This window comes from Pavona decussata, unplaced genomic scaffold, assembly GCF_977016875.1.
Source record: "Pavona decussata unplaced genomic scaffold, jaPavDecu1.1 SCAFFOLD_187, whole genome shotgun sequence".
Lineage (NCBI taxonomy): Eukaryota > Metazoa > Cnidaria > Anthozoa > Scleractinia > Agariciidae > Pavona > Pavona decussata.
The window spans coordinates 54,895-70,970 of record NW_028145596.1 but is presented as its reverse complement, the minus strand read 5'-3'; the positions used below and the strand labels follow the sequence as shown (position 1 = coordinate 70,970).

The following is a 16,076-nucleotide window of genomic DNA, read 5'->3' as shown; positions in this document are numbered from 1 at the left end:
TTTTCTCGATGAATCTCTTGTAATGAGGAGTATAAACATAGATTACTGGCAGAGTTTAAGGATCAAGATCTCACACCGTGATACGTACACCAGAAATCATTATATTTGGAGGCATTTACTGTGCATTTACTTATTTACAAATTTAATGTATACGATAACGATATTTAACGTGTTGCGGGTTAGTCTTACAGACAGTGTACAGTACGTATACACATACACTGTAAGCTTTATTTTCATTTTGCTGCTGTAATTTACTTTTTTTGTTGACAATGAGTACTTTGAAGTGGTGAAAACTTTTTTGGAAATATATAACGCCAGTTTTGGTTCATGGGCCCCTGTTTTAAGAGTTATTTATTTTATATAATTTGACCGGCCAGAAACGGTACGTGACCGAGCTAAAATGAATTGGGCCGGTCATCGTGTCCGGAGACTCTCCGGAAATTATTTCGAGCCCTGCTTCTTCTTCATACTGTACAGTTATCACCTATTGGCTAGCTCCAACCTTTCCTTTGTGGAGTAATAATTCATATTACACTTGAGAGGTTGCAATAGTCAGAGTTGAATGCAAAAAAAAGAACATTTATCTTGTAATATTTTATAAGCGCTAGCCAGATTTTCAAACCCTATTTGTTGACTACAATGTGAGTTCATACTATCCAGTAGTCATGAAGCATGACATAGGTGGGGGGAGGGGTGGAGCAAGAATATTACTAGAATATTCTAACACTGTTCACCCACCCTCCCTCCCTCACAACTATGCCTAACTAGAGTGTATGCCTACCACTTGCCTGAAATCATGAATGTTTTTAGAGCGCATCAATAGTTCAAATTATCTGTTTTCCTATTTCAGGTCTTTATGCAGCAGCCTATGATGACAAGGTAGAATGGGTGATAGTAAAAGGTGTGGCCAGTTTTGGAGATCCAACTCAGCCTTCAAGTGGCGATTGGATGGCTTTTGCGAGTACCATGGCAGCCTCTGTTGTGGCAAACATTCTAAACGATCCTCGTGTTTTCCTAGGATGGCCGCACTATAACCAAGGTAATTGTCATCACTGGAAAAGCTGGCTGAAGGACATGATCAATTGAGTCTGGCCTTAAAAAATTCTGTCTTAGCTCTTCTTGCCTGTTGTTTCTAATAATGTTCATGTAGCTTGTAATATTATTATTATTATTATAGTTATTATATATTATATATATGGTTATATACTTGGTTGTCATTTTATTGAATGAACATTTGATGGTTTTGTCTCAAAGGAAAGAGTGAATTTTACATGTGGCTAAATGTAATTATTTTAGGCAAGGTTGAAGTCAAGACAATGCCTGTCAGTGGTCGCCTTTCATTGCAGCTCAGGGGCAATCTTTGAGCTCTCTGCTGTAGGCGCCTCATGGTTCTCTTTGCATTTGCTTGCTTGCTGGCCTGTGAGAAAGGCCATTTTACTTGCTTTATTTTCAAGCTTTTTTCCCTCTCTGCCCTCCCTTGGTAAGTATTCCACTGATTGGGTTCAGTGTTATGGTGCCTTTGGTGGTGGCTGCTCGCAGGGTTGCCATAAACCTCCTTCCCCATGCTGCCCGGCTCCACCAACCTTTTAGGCACCAGCTCCCAAGCTCATCAAATAATTGATGAGTTTAATTGCTCAAGACAGTAGTTAGATATATGAGGGTATCAACCCACTTTTCAAAAAATGATAAAAAATCCCATACAAATCCTTATAAATCCAATATTTTTCCTAAACCCCATAAACCACACATTATCTCACCCCAATAACTACATAAAATACTATTTCAACAATGAACTCAAAAAACATAAATCCTCGGTTTTTCAAAAACCTAAATTTTTATCCTCGGTTTCTCAAAAACCTAAATTTACGTTTTTCATAAATGACACCCAACTGACCCCCAACTCACAAACAATCATCGATTAAATCCAACCAACTCATCAATCGCTGATTTGAATGATGAATACAATATTTTTGAACACCAATTTGGATAAAAAAATAATCATTATGGTTGTTGTGTGACTAGATGCCGTTACTGTCACGCGTGACGTTGTGTGACTTGTCACGAAAATGGACAAAACCCTGAACGTGGGGTGCTCGGTTGGCTGTTTACTTGCCTGGCCCCAGCCAGGTCTTTTTCCCGCCGCTGACAAGGCGGCTGTCCCTTTCCCAGTTTACCTCTGGGACCGAGGTTGAGTCCTGGGACGAACTCTGAGCACCCCGCTGTAAACCAGTAGGGCCTGAGCGGGCTCACCCTGGAGGTACCGTCTACTGGAAGACATCCCACACTACTCAGTAATTCACCATCTGCACAAGCCGTTAAACAGGTTTCAGTCAGGGGCCAGCTGACACCACCCTAAAGCTTCACCAGAGTTTGTGAACTAATATAACAATGGCCCGATTACCTATATATTACACTCAATTCTGAAATTTTTACACTTGTGGTGCTATTTTTCTGTATATTGCGTAATATTGCTTGATTTGGATTAACACGCATGCGCTTTCATGCATGTTCACGATGACACAACCCAAAGCGGACTGGACACTAGTTTGTTTATACACGTGTCGGCCATTTTGTTGCCATTTTGCGAAGAGCTTGTGTTTTCATGTTTATGGCTCCTGTTTTGGGATTTTTGAACATTTATTTCTCCACTTTCATCGTTCTGATGTTTGTAGACGCTTTTTGAGGTAAGAATATCATTTATCTTGCACACAACAATAGATTTTTTTATTGAATCGACTCGCTATCGAATATTCGTGAAACCGTGAAATGAGCTTAATATTTATTTTTGAACAGCAACTAAATCCTTGATTGGGATCCAAGAATTAAAGGTATCATTGTATCCTTTCCACTTTACCAAAGCTTGTTTCTTCTTGTAATCTCTCCTGATAACTTTATCGATTCTGAATATCTCCTGTTTGGCTTTTAATAATTCTGGTTTATAAAAACTCCCTTTAATCTCTTCATTATTGAGATCTTTCAGTTTATAAGTGATTGGATTCGTGTATTGTATTTTATCGAATGAAGACCTCTTCTGACCAGTTTTCTGTATAACCTCGATCAAACAGCTTTCTTTTATACTTTGATATTCTAACCTTTTCACCAACTTTAAATTTTGGCAAAGATGATAATTGCTTCAAATTGCCAAATAGATTGAAGTAAACAGTCCCTTCATTCTTTTTCTTAGATGCTTCTGTCGGTGTCATTTTTATTGAACCGTGTTTAGTGTTATTATACTGCTTCAATATTTTAGGCAAAATATCCAGATACATTGTATTGCCTTGAGCAGTGAATCGTTTCCACATTTTATTTTTAATCGTTCGATTCCAGCGCTCAACAACTGTTGACTTCTCTTCATTTTCAGTCGAATACAGTGTAATGTTATGTTTATTGAGCAAGTCTTTGAAATGTTTGTTGTAGAACTCTGAGCCTTTATCAGTCCACAGATACTTTGGTTTTCGACCCTCTTTGAATATGCTTTGAAATGCTTTAGTTATAGTCTCACCTTTTTTATCTTTTAATGGGACAATCCAACCGTATTTACTAAAAACATCTATAGTCATGAGAAGATACCTATTACCTTTATTCCATTTACTGAATTGTTGCATTTCAACAAGATCAGCAGCCCATATTTCATCAATATTATTTACAATAACACGCCGCCGAGTAAAGTTACGTCTTATGGGTTTATGCAGCTCATTAGCTAATTTTTCTTGCCAGTTTTCCTCTTTACCCGACGGCTTTTGACGTTTTTTGGAACCCCAAGTCCCAATTTTGATTTTGTATTGATTGCATTTCTTGCCAACCAATGTCCCCATTGTCGTTCGGAATATGGAACAGCATCCAATGACTTTACCATCTTTTTGTCAGCTTTCAATTTACATTTTTTGTCATCTTTGCAGACTGAATAATCAGCATCATGTTGCATGGCTATTGCATTTGTTTTGCCTGTTGGTTTATCATATATTTCCAATATTTGCCCTGTTTTGGGGTTATATTTGACTTGATTTTCCAAATCATTGTATGGACCAGTGTATTTATGACCAGGTAATACCCACCCAGCCTTGGGTTTTGGGAGCTTACCAATCATTTTGTGTATATCAATTGAACCACCGCTTTTGGGTCGTCCTTTGATTCCCTTTTCATACTCATCCCAATTTGGTGGGTGCCAACCAATTGAATCATAGCTTGAACATTTCGGTGTGTTGTGAAATTTGCTTCCAATCTTGACCATGCTTTCACAAGGATAATCTTTGTATTTTTCTAATGTCTTTTTCCCAGCCTTGCCAGACCAAAATTGACTCGACAATATGCCAGTATCTGTGCTAAATGCACTTTTGGCAATGTCTCCAGATTTGTATCTATCAAAGACTTCCTTTGTTGATGGAATTAATGTTCCAACAACATCCATTGACTTCGACGCAACCTTACCTGGTGTACCGAGTTGTTCCAAAATTGTATTCAAATTACCACCATCAAGTTCTTTTCGGTCAGTTTTGTACCTTCTTTTTGGTCTTACTTTGGTTGATAATTTATCAAACATCTCTGATCCAGTCTTTTGAACAAAAGGTGTTGCTTTAGAGATAGCATAATCAATAGCTTTTTTCTGCAATTTAGGGTTTCTAAGTGCTTCAGACCCATAATATCGACCCATTTCAACTGCTTTCTTTCCCAACCATGGTAATCCATGTTGAATTAACATATCAGCACCAGTTGATGCTAAAGTATCCATTATGCCCCCCCCTTCGGAGGGGCTATTTAGTTTCCCTGTTTTTTAACAAATTTGGTTTTAGTTATCCCACATTCAGCACATGTACAGAAGAACATGAGCCGACCATTTTTGGCTTGCTTGTAACCTGCAGGCTCAATACATTCAGTTTCTTTCTTTTGTTTAACACAATATGATTTGACCATTTTATATCACTATATTAGATTAATTATCATCAGAGTCAGACTCATAATCCTCTGACTCAGAATCTGTTTCCAATGTACACCATAAACATAATTTTCCTGAAAATTCTGTGTATTCATCACACTCTTTACAATATCTTATATCAACCATTATACAAATTAATTAGATAATTTTTTAAAATATTGGATTATAAAATTATGATTGACACTTTGATTGTTCATGTCAAAATGTGCATTGTGGATTGTTTTCAATATACTTGTACCCTTTTGTCTCTCAAATAAATAATACAAACACCAATAGCCACATAATACTGAATCTCTTTCCTGGATTTCATCACCTGAATACATTAATCGTTTGCCACTTGTTGACATAAATTGCATAATTTCTTTTGGCATAATTAACCCAAAACTATCAAAATATTCTACATATTTGTCTCCGTTTCGATACGCAACCCAATGTGTACCTGGTCCAATCTGTGAATCCAGGTTAATGATACCAACTTCATCTTTTTTCATCTTTTGTGGTAGATTATCTCTGCTGTAAATGCCTCTGAAGTGTTTTATTTTGAGTTTTTTGATCCAATCAATGAGTTCAAAGTTACTGAGTGGTTTATTTATGAATTTCACAGAATGTCTCCGATTAATGGAATCCCCTTGAATGGACTGTTTTTGCCTAACAACAGACCTTTTCCTTTTTTGGTTTTTTTTTTACCTTTACCATACTGATCCCATGTACCGAAAAATGGAGGCGGCCTATAATTAATTGGTAGGACCAAACCACCATCTTTTTTGGTTGTGTTTGGAACAAAAACTGGGACCGATCTTCTGGATCTACTTCTATCCACCTGCAAGCCTTTACCCATTAATGCATTCAAAACCATTGGAATGCCAATTGAAGCCAGTAATGTCCCCAAAAAACCTCCTGATTGTGTCTTAGTTGGTTTAATTACAATCTGTCCACCAGTATGTATTGCATTGACAATTTGCTTCTTTTGTGCTTCAGTGAGCCAATCTTTGTATTTTATTAATTGATCAATTTTATTTTGAGGAATGAGGAAACCACCAACTTGTCCTCTACCAAATATTTTATTGACTCCCACATTTGCAAGCCCAGAAAGTGCTCCAGTAGCTAATGGTCCAACTGCTTTTGCTGCCATTGGTAGTAATTTTGTGCCAATTTTGAATAATGATGACCAAAGACTGCCTCCTTGTTGTACAGCTTTTCGTATCTGTGTTTTGCTTATTTTAATATCTGCTCCAGTTTTGTTTTGCATTGCCTTTTTCAACCTATTTATTTGTGTTTTGGTTAACATCAGCTGATCCGGTCCAGTTAATTCAGAATGTGATAATCTTATTGTTATTGCTGAATTGTTTTTTAATGCTTTTGCTAGTTTATCTTTTTGCCCAATTGATAGTGTTACTCCATGTGAATGATAGGTTGTCATATCTTTTATATAACTAACGTTACATTAAAAATTTATTCCATTTATCGAAACAATATTTTACCATCCTTCTGGATGAGTTCAGCGTCTTGCTCGTATAATGTCAATGCATAAACTGAATATGCAGTTGCAGTTGTACCAGATAATTCATAGTGGAATGTCAGCTTTGTGGTACCATCTTTGATATCCATTTTTTGTTTTGTTAAATCGAAATACAAGAATGGGAATAGTGTTTTGAAGTTATTGACATTCAACAAAGTCCCCTGACTGTATTCATTATTTGCATGCACATATTTGAGGACATCTCTGTAAACTCGAGTCAAATCAGCCTCTGGAGTGTAATGTACATCAGGATATTCATTGCCATTAGCCACAGATAAATGACAATTCAGCAATGTTTTGGGATCTGTTGATACACTAAATGTATTGTACAAAAATGGATTTACTGTTTGTGCAGCAAGATTTGCATCATTGATAATGAAAACAAACACATGTCTTGGCTTTGAAATACCACTTGTTATCTGAAAATTACCACTTCTTTGTGTTGATGAGTTGCTTCTTTCCACATTTTCTCGCAAATAAACCCATTTATGTGGCTTCAAAAACTGACTCATATACAGTGATTGCCCCTCTGAATTGAAAGTGATTCGTGGCACAATAAGCTCCATTCTGGTAATAATTACACGACAATCAGCCCCAGCTTGCCATATTAGAATAGTATCAGATTCAATCTGCAAATTTAATTCCAATCTTGTTGATGGTAATAACTCATCCATCAATGCTTCAAAGAATGAGTATCGATTCAATGGTATTTCTGTATTGACAACCACTGATAGACCCAAAAGTGCTTTTCTTGCAGCAAATCCTTTGTTGAACAAAGCTTGTGCAGGTCTCTCTTCAGCACTTCGGTTTGTATCCAGATAGAAAAACTCATTTGTTGCTGTCGATTGAGCATATCCTGGACTATATTCCAATAGATTCTTAATATTTACACAATGATTTGCATCATTACAATCATATACCATTTTACCATTCAATCTTACATCGAAATCATGTATAAGACTGTGTGAACCATTAACAATACCATTATGGTCTTCATCTGCAAGATTTGCATTTTGCATTGTTTGGACTTTAAAACCAACTGATATTCTTGCATTATACCAATCAAATGGAGTAACTTCTCCTGTGTTATCGACTACGAAATGATAACCATCTTTCTTTTGTGACCTATTATTTCCTGGATTACCAGTATTCAATGGTGTCTCCAATTGGAAGAAGACATCTTCGTATCTCTCAATGTATTTTGGATTTCTGAATGATTTCATTTATACAGATCTGTTACATTATTTTCATTTTCTCCTTCTTTTGAGTTTTCCACCGGATATCATCTGATTTACTCTCTCAGCTATTTGAAAATCAGTCAGTGGCTGCTCCATTTTTGGTTGGCTCATTGTCACTGATTTTGTTTTGGAAGGTTGTTTTTTGCTCAATAATTGAATTATTTTATCACCTGCTTTATTACCAGCAAACTCACCAGTTTTGGTGACTGCTTTTTCAGCTGCAGTTTTGGCTCCTTTCTTAGCTAATTCTTTTGCTGTTTTCCCGAAAAGTTTTGATCCAACTGATCTGAAAACATCCATAATTCCTTCACCATGGATATGTGTCATCGCATAACGACCCAATTCTGGGTCAAAACGTGGTTTAAATTCACTTTGTCGTACCATATATTGATATATTATATTAAACTAGACCTGAGAATCAAGCTCATGAACCAGTCAATGCCATTCAAGTCAATTGGCCGACCCAAAGCGTCAGTCACTGTTATCCCCATTTCTGAAATAATTGACTTGGAAACTGGACTGAATAATGCTCTTTTTGGCTCAAAAGTAAAGGGATAACTCCTTGTTAAATTGTCAGTGGGTATCATTATCAGTGTATTTGTGAATCGTCCATCACTGAGGCTATCAGTTATTATATCACAATTAATGTCCAAAACGTCAATATCATTGGTAATATTTGGCAATTTTGTCCCGTGTTCAGTTTGGCTAATTAACTTTGGTTCAAATCCAATAAGTGCTCCAAAATTAGAGTTTCTAATATCAAGCTTCCATTGGTTGTCTAGCTCAATGACAACTCTATATGATGAAAGCACAAAATATAGATTGATGCCCTTGCTGGAAGATGGTTTATCTCCATTTTGAATTATTGATTGAGTGATATAATCATCAAGATCATCATATGAATACATTCCATCAACAAATGTGATTGTTTTCCATTTTGTACCATTATCTGGGCTGTATTTTATTGTATTATTGTTGTATCCTGCATTGACATTATGCCACGAGTATGTCATTGAAACTCGATCAACAGCTAGCTCATGTCTCATTGTTGTGTCAAGCTTCAATGGTGGATCAAATTTGATAATAAAGTCTTCAGGCCGACTTCGACCTATTTTTTGTCGGTTAACAGATGAAATATGTATCGCCCTTTCTTGCATATATATACTTCAGTTATATAATAAATTATATAACTGATTATACGACCTAGCGAATTATATATTGTTGCAATAAATCAATGAGTTGTTTGTTGTTTATTAAGCCAAGTTGATTCAATTTATGGGCTATTTGTGAAAATTCCTCTTTGACTCCATTATTGCCAGCCAAAATGGATCCACCGAGCAATTCCATTCTGTCAATCAAATCATTAGCATCATTGAAATAAACAACACCAGAGCCCAATTTCTTGAATTTTTTGCTGGATTTATGGATTGGAATCTCACTGAGTTGGTTCAATTCATCGAATACCATTTTGGCAATATCGCTGTATTTATTCTTTGAATTAAATCTCTTGGTCAATAAATCGATTGTATCGAAATCAACCTTTTTGTCCATTACTTTGCGTTTCTCTTTTGTTGCCACAAGTCTGAGTTGTCCCATTAATTTTGGAATATCAATCATCAGTCCACCATATTTCCCAGAAGATGATATTTTGTATGCATTTCTATTTGGTTGAGTATAACCAGAACCTTTTTTGATGGTTTTCATTCCTTCTGGGATTATTTTAATGCGCCCCCTGTATTTTTGCAATAATTTTATATCTTCATCTATTTTATCAATTTTGTCTTTATTCTTGGTCTTTCCTTGGCCCTTGGATAAAGGACCCTTCTTTATTCCAAGTTTTTTCAACATTTTGCCAATATTAACATCGTAATCCTTGATGTCAATATCTCCTTGCATAGAAGCTTGGAGAACAGAACTTGGAGGTGCAAGATCGTATTGCATCAATGTTTGTATCTCATCAACATCAAAACCAGCATCCAAATTTGATTCAACATCAGGTGACATCATTAATGGTTTATAGCCAATTGGTAGCTTTGCTTCTGGTGATTGTGGTTGTGGTTTTGTTTCAGGTTGATAAGTTAACATAGCAATGTCTTCCAAACCTGAAGTCAACGCTTTTTGGTTTTTCTCCAATTGTTCAATCAGTTTGTCTTGTTTTTCATCAATTGTTTGTTTTGTTTCCTCTTGAGCTTTAATAATTGGTTTGAAAGTTTCTGATAAACCTTGTTGTAAATCTTGTTTATCATGCTTGTACTCCTTCAATGTATCTCTAACTTGTTTGGTTATTGTTCCAGCCTTAATCTTGGCTTCAGATAATTGTTTTAATCTCTGTAAATCCATTATATTATTAACTTATATTAACTTTTTTAACTTATATAATGTATTGATATACATGGAAATCCCAAACTATGACAGACATGATAAAAACACTAATTTCAAAAGATTGTATGGTTACATGCCAAGTGACACGTTTCGGATGTTAATATGTGGTAATTCAGGATCTGGAAAGACAAATTTATTGTACCATATGCTGATGAAACCACTTTTGTATTATGATAGAATACATTTATATGCCAAAAATTTGGAGCAACAAAAATACAAGGATATGCTACAAACATTGACTGATATATCAAATAGTGTCGGGTATAATGTCCTTGTTTGTAGCAATGATGATATAATTCCAGTGGAGGAATTGAAGGATGAAGATGCCCAGAAGATAGTAATATTTGATGACTTTATTTGTGAAAAAAACCAGAAACCATTGATTGATTATTTCATTCGTGGCAGACACAAGAACTGCTCTGTTATTTATCTGAGCCAATCGTTCTACAAAACACCAAAAGATATTCGACTCAATTGCTCTCATTTCTGTGTCTATGACTTTCCTAGCAGCAATGAAAGAGGTCTGATATCCCGTGAGTTGGGTGTCGAAAAGGATAAATACATCAAAGCAACCAAAGAGCCATTTTCATTTCTATATGTTGATAAGCCCATGAAAAGAATTAACAGGAATTTTTATGGAACAATATAACCAAATGATATAAATGGAAATATTCAACGAACATAGTTCATCGTCTTCTTTCACAACGGTTCCTCTTCAAGGAGCCGCTGGGCCTCAAGGAATTAGGGTTTAAATTAACCCAAAATGGAAATTATGATATACAAAACAAAAAACTTGTTAATGTTAAACAAGGAGCTGATCCCAATGATGTTGTCACAAAGAGCCAAATACAACTGTTGGATAATGCTCCTGGTGATGTGCGAGCTAATAAAGCAGTAATTTACAGCAACAGTGGAAGTGTTCATACCAATAGTATTTATCTACAAGACACGCCAGACGGCGCTGGTAGCTCCAATGATGTTCGATTATTGACTGAGCATCAGTCTTATGAAAACATTCATCTTAATATACCAGATTTGAAAAACTTTGATGGCCATGGTGGACGAGCTAAAAGTGAAATAATGGTTACATCAACAGAACAACATATTAGTGGACGAAAAACATTTTTTGATATTAGTGTTTTAAAACCCGATAATAACGATCAAGCGGCGAATAAAAAATATGTCGATGATGAGATTAAAAAAATACCATCACCTGATTTATCTACATATTTGAAAAAAGATGGCACTGTTGAAATGACTGGAAATCTGGATATGGGTAATCAACAAATTACTAATCTTGGAGCCAATATACAAAATACATATGATGTCGTTAATTTAGGTTTCTGTGATACCAAATATTTACAAAAAGTCTCCAATAGTGACCTTGATATGGACAATCATAAAATCAAAGATATGGCTCAACCAACTGATGATAACGATGCTGTTAATAAACACTACGTTGATCATAACTTTCTCAACAGGTTAACACCCAATGCTATTGGTGGTGATTTAGATATGAGAGGTCATAAAATAATGATTCTTGGAAATCCTTCCGATCCCAATGATGCTTCCACTAAAGCATATGTTGATACAGAAATAGCTAAAATACCATCTGTTGGAAGTGATTTGAGTGTATATTTGAAAAAAGATGGAAGTGTTGCAATGACTGGAAACCTTGATATGAATAATAAACAAATCAAAGATATGGCTCAACCAACTGATGATAATGATGCTACTACCAAAAAATATTTTGATGACAAATTGGAGCAAAGTCATCTTGTCAGCAGCCATAAAACAAATGAATTCAAATATCTTACAGATACCGATGAAAGCAGTTCAGAATATAATATCACAGTGAATGGAATAGCTGCTTTCAATCAATCCCCACATCAGAATAAAAAAGCTTATGATATCACATTGATTAAAGACAGTGGAAGCAATGATTACAGATCAAGGATAGGTTTCAATATTTATACTCTTGCTATTGGAACATACACAATTGTGTTTGAATTCTACCCACCAGAAATGACTAATATTCAATTATCATGTACAGCTTCTGAAGCATACATCCACAAAGCTGTACAGCGTGATTTCACTGCTTATAGCAAGCTATTGGTTCAATTCAATAACAACAGCAAACAAACTCCAAATTACATCTATTTGACGATGCATGGAACAGCTACAGCGACTCCAGTACAATGTCATCTGGTTGTTTATGGGGTAAAAGATTGGTCAGATAGCGTTTATCCAGGAGTGTATGATGGCTTGGACAATGTCATGTTTGAATATAAAAATGGAGATATGCAGATGCAAGTCAATTTGGATATGAATAATAAGATTATTTCTGGTTTAATAAATCCGATATTTGATTCTGAAGCAATGAATTTGGGTTATTTTACCAACTTATTCAAAACGAAATACACTGGAACTATTGCCAGTGGTGTTTTCCAAAGAACAAATCCAACAAATAATTTTCAAATCGCTGCTGATGGAAATAACTTTTTCAATCTATACTCCATTGTTTTCCAAAGCAATCAACAAGTTGCAAATGCACAAATTTTGATAAATGGGAAAAAACAAGGTGAAACAACCAACACTGACACATACCACAAAATTGGAAACATAATAAGTGGAAGCAATACATTCGCTTTGCCTAAATCAACAAAATTTGTCAGTATTAGTTCAATATCAATCATGGATAGCATTGGAGCAGGAACTGCTGTTAATGGTACTTTTGAATTGAAAGTATTATACTCTGATTTTTTTGAAAGATATCATGCTGACAATAAAAGTTGGTTGTCAAATATTGAAACTTCAAGTGTTGTTAACGGCAACATAAAAAATGGAGTTTTTGAAAATGTACATGGTTTCAATTTTGGAACATTAGGCCCGGTTAAAATAAAAAATATTGTAATTAATACAAAAAATCAATACCAATTTTCTTTTGTCGCCATTGCTAACAGTAAAACTTTATTTTCCCATTTAATACAATTTAATATGAAAATTGGGAGAAATTTTGTAACTACAAATACAACAATCAAACCCATGATAATTCAAATGGGGATTTTTAAAAGACGTCCAGGGTTTACTTCTCCAATTATAAACAGAGAAGTCAGAGGAACTTTTGAAATTTATTTATCAACACTATTAATATAATGCCATACGTTGAAGATGAAAATGGAAACCATATTCTTGATGAAAATGGAGATAAAATAGAATACACAGTAACTTATGACAACTTACCAGATGGATTCAAATATAGAGAACCAATACATCTGAATGATGATGGTCATTTGGATACAGAAAACAGACATTTGGTGATAAAAGATGGAGTTAATTCAAATCATGCAGTTTCACTCCAACAATTAATTAACAACAATGAGGACATCATCAAACCATATGTTGAAACACAAATACAACAAGCTCTGGCTCAGTTTAAAGCTCAACAAGCTCAGGAAGCTGTAACGTTTCTCAACAATCAAGTTGCAATGAGAATAGGAAGAAAAAGTGGTACAATACCAAAAACAAATTACACATGGATAAAATTATTGAGTAAAGATGACATTAAAGGAATCAATACATTGCAAGAAATCATTGTGACAAACACATATATCAGGAGAAATGATAGATATCATCATTCCAAATCCGGTTTGGTGTCATCATCATTTGATCAATTGGAATTCTTCTTTGATGTGTCATTTGAAAACTATTATTGCTACTTCAACAATCATCCATCTGATTGGACAATGAAGTATTTTGTTGAATATATTAGGATACAATTACCTGACAATAATGAATAAAAATATTGTAATCAAATTGTATAATGAAAGAATTGTCAGAATTGCAAGAACACATTCGAACATCGATGATAGATTTTCACCGTAAATTGAGTCTTCCAATATTGCCCAGACAGGAATGCATGATAAAAAGTATCGTAATATTCACATATTTGTATGAAAAACATTACAACACAGGTTTACCTGATGAAGTTTACAAAGAGTTAATTCATGATGGAATCGGATTAATTGGACCTGGAGATGGATGGTTAACAGCTATTCTCTATAAATTATTTGGTTGGCAACCATATATCAGATCACATGGAATATTACATGATGCTTATGGTCAATTTTACAACAAATATCATCATGACAAAGGATACATGTACACCATTAATGAGAAAAAAACATATCCTTGGATGAAAAAATGCATGTTTTTGGGTCAAATAACTGGTCTCTATTATTGCATCAGAAATAAGATAACCATATAATATATGCAAAAGAAGAAATTAATAATTGATTTCAATCATATTTCAAATCGATTATCAACAGAAGAAATTGATGAATTGAAAGCTTATTACATGTCATATCACAAAAAGATGTGGATGTACAAAAGTGCATACAAAAGATTCAAAAAATGGGAATTCGCTGGTAATATTTCATCCATTGTATTTGCAACTGGTGGTATTGCATCATCGGTTGCAACCAGTGGAGCTTCATTATTGGCAATATCATCGGTGTCTGTTATAATTCAAGCTTATATGAAGCATAAAAAAGTTGAAATCAAACTTTATCAATGCCAATATGCTTTTCAAACTTACGGACATTTATTAAATGAAATAAAAGAAATAATGAGAAATGGACATTTTGATAGAGATGATTTGACAAACAAGCTTACTCAAAATGATGATTTCATTTTGGATAATTCGCCGATTGTCGATAAATGGGGTAACAAATATGATAAAAAATATCAGATATTCACTTATGTTTGATTAATAATGTGCATGATTTGGGGGCCAATAATGTCCATAATTTTATCCCAATAAACATTGTATAATTTTTTTTTTTTTTTGGATTTTGTCAACTCAATTTGGGAAGAATCAATTTTCATAAATTGCAATATTCTATGCAAAAGATATTTCAAACTGATTATTCTCTTTCTTTTACCATTGATTTGTGGCAGTATTTTGTTTATTTCAACGAATATTTTATGAATTTTGAAATTGGTTGAACAACTGATTTCAACTTTGTTTTTCAAAATAATTTGATCTAATGTATGCGACAAATGGTATTTTCTATTATACACTGTTTTCTTGTATATTTTGAACAAATTAGCATGAAAATTGATGTATTCTGTTTTGTAATCTTCACCAACAACCTGTCCACAAGCAACACACGTTATTTGACATTCCATGTTTCTCAAATTTTGTGATTCACAACATTCAGGCATTGATTGTTGTGTTTCAACTTTGGATTCATCATGATATCCACAAAATTCACATTCATCTTTGCAATGCAGGCTTTGACACAGAGATGATTCCACCTGCTTGGAAACATCTTTTGGTTTTTTCAAAATGGATTTCATTTTTGTATAAATATAGTATATAATATAATTACACAAAAATGTTTTCGAAAATATTGAAAACACAAAGAATGATTCAAAGTCTCGAAATCAAATATGTGACAAACAACAAACCAAATATTACCCCTTCCGGTAGGAATTATCCCGACCTAGGGGAAAAGATGAGTCGAAGTCTCGAAATCAAATATTTACCACAAAATATGAGCAAAAATCTCGAAATAAAAATATCGAAATCAAATAATTGTCAAAAAGATTAAAATCACAAGTTTTTGTTGCAATGTTTTGATCACAAGTTGATACTATCATTGGATAGCATAATGACCATAGGCCAATGAGTGTATTCCATCAGGATACAAATATCGTTTATCATCAAAACATGACAATGATGTTTTGTTGATGGTGTAACTACCAAGTTCATGATGGTTACTTCTGATTGTTTTCATTTGGTGAAATAATTGTTTCTCATTAAACAACACATCTTTGTAATCAGAATGTTGAATATCATTTTTGATCACATTCTTTTTGATTCCTTTGGCTGTTTTTCCACCATTGTTGTTATCTTTGATGTATGAGTACATCTTGGATCTCAATCCCACAAATTCAGTAATGGGTACACCAGCGGCTTCATCTTTGAATTTTCCAATAA

The 16,076-nt window shown here is 34.4% G+C and overlaps 1 pseudogene across 1 annotated transcript in view; it reads left to right on the top strand.

The window, feature by feature from the left end:
• Positions 1 to 16,076, top strand: part of LOC146462444 (uncharacterized) — a 138,326-nt pseudogene that overhangs the window by 110,509 nt on the left and 11,741 nt on the right. The window contains exon 6 of the transcript XR_014857121.1: positions 851 to 1,039. The product of XR_014857121.1 is annotated as an uncharacterized LOC146462444 (transcript). The remainder of the gene's footprint in view (positions 1 to 850; positions 1,040 to 16,076) is intronic.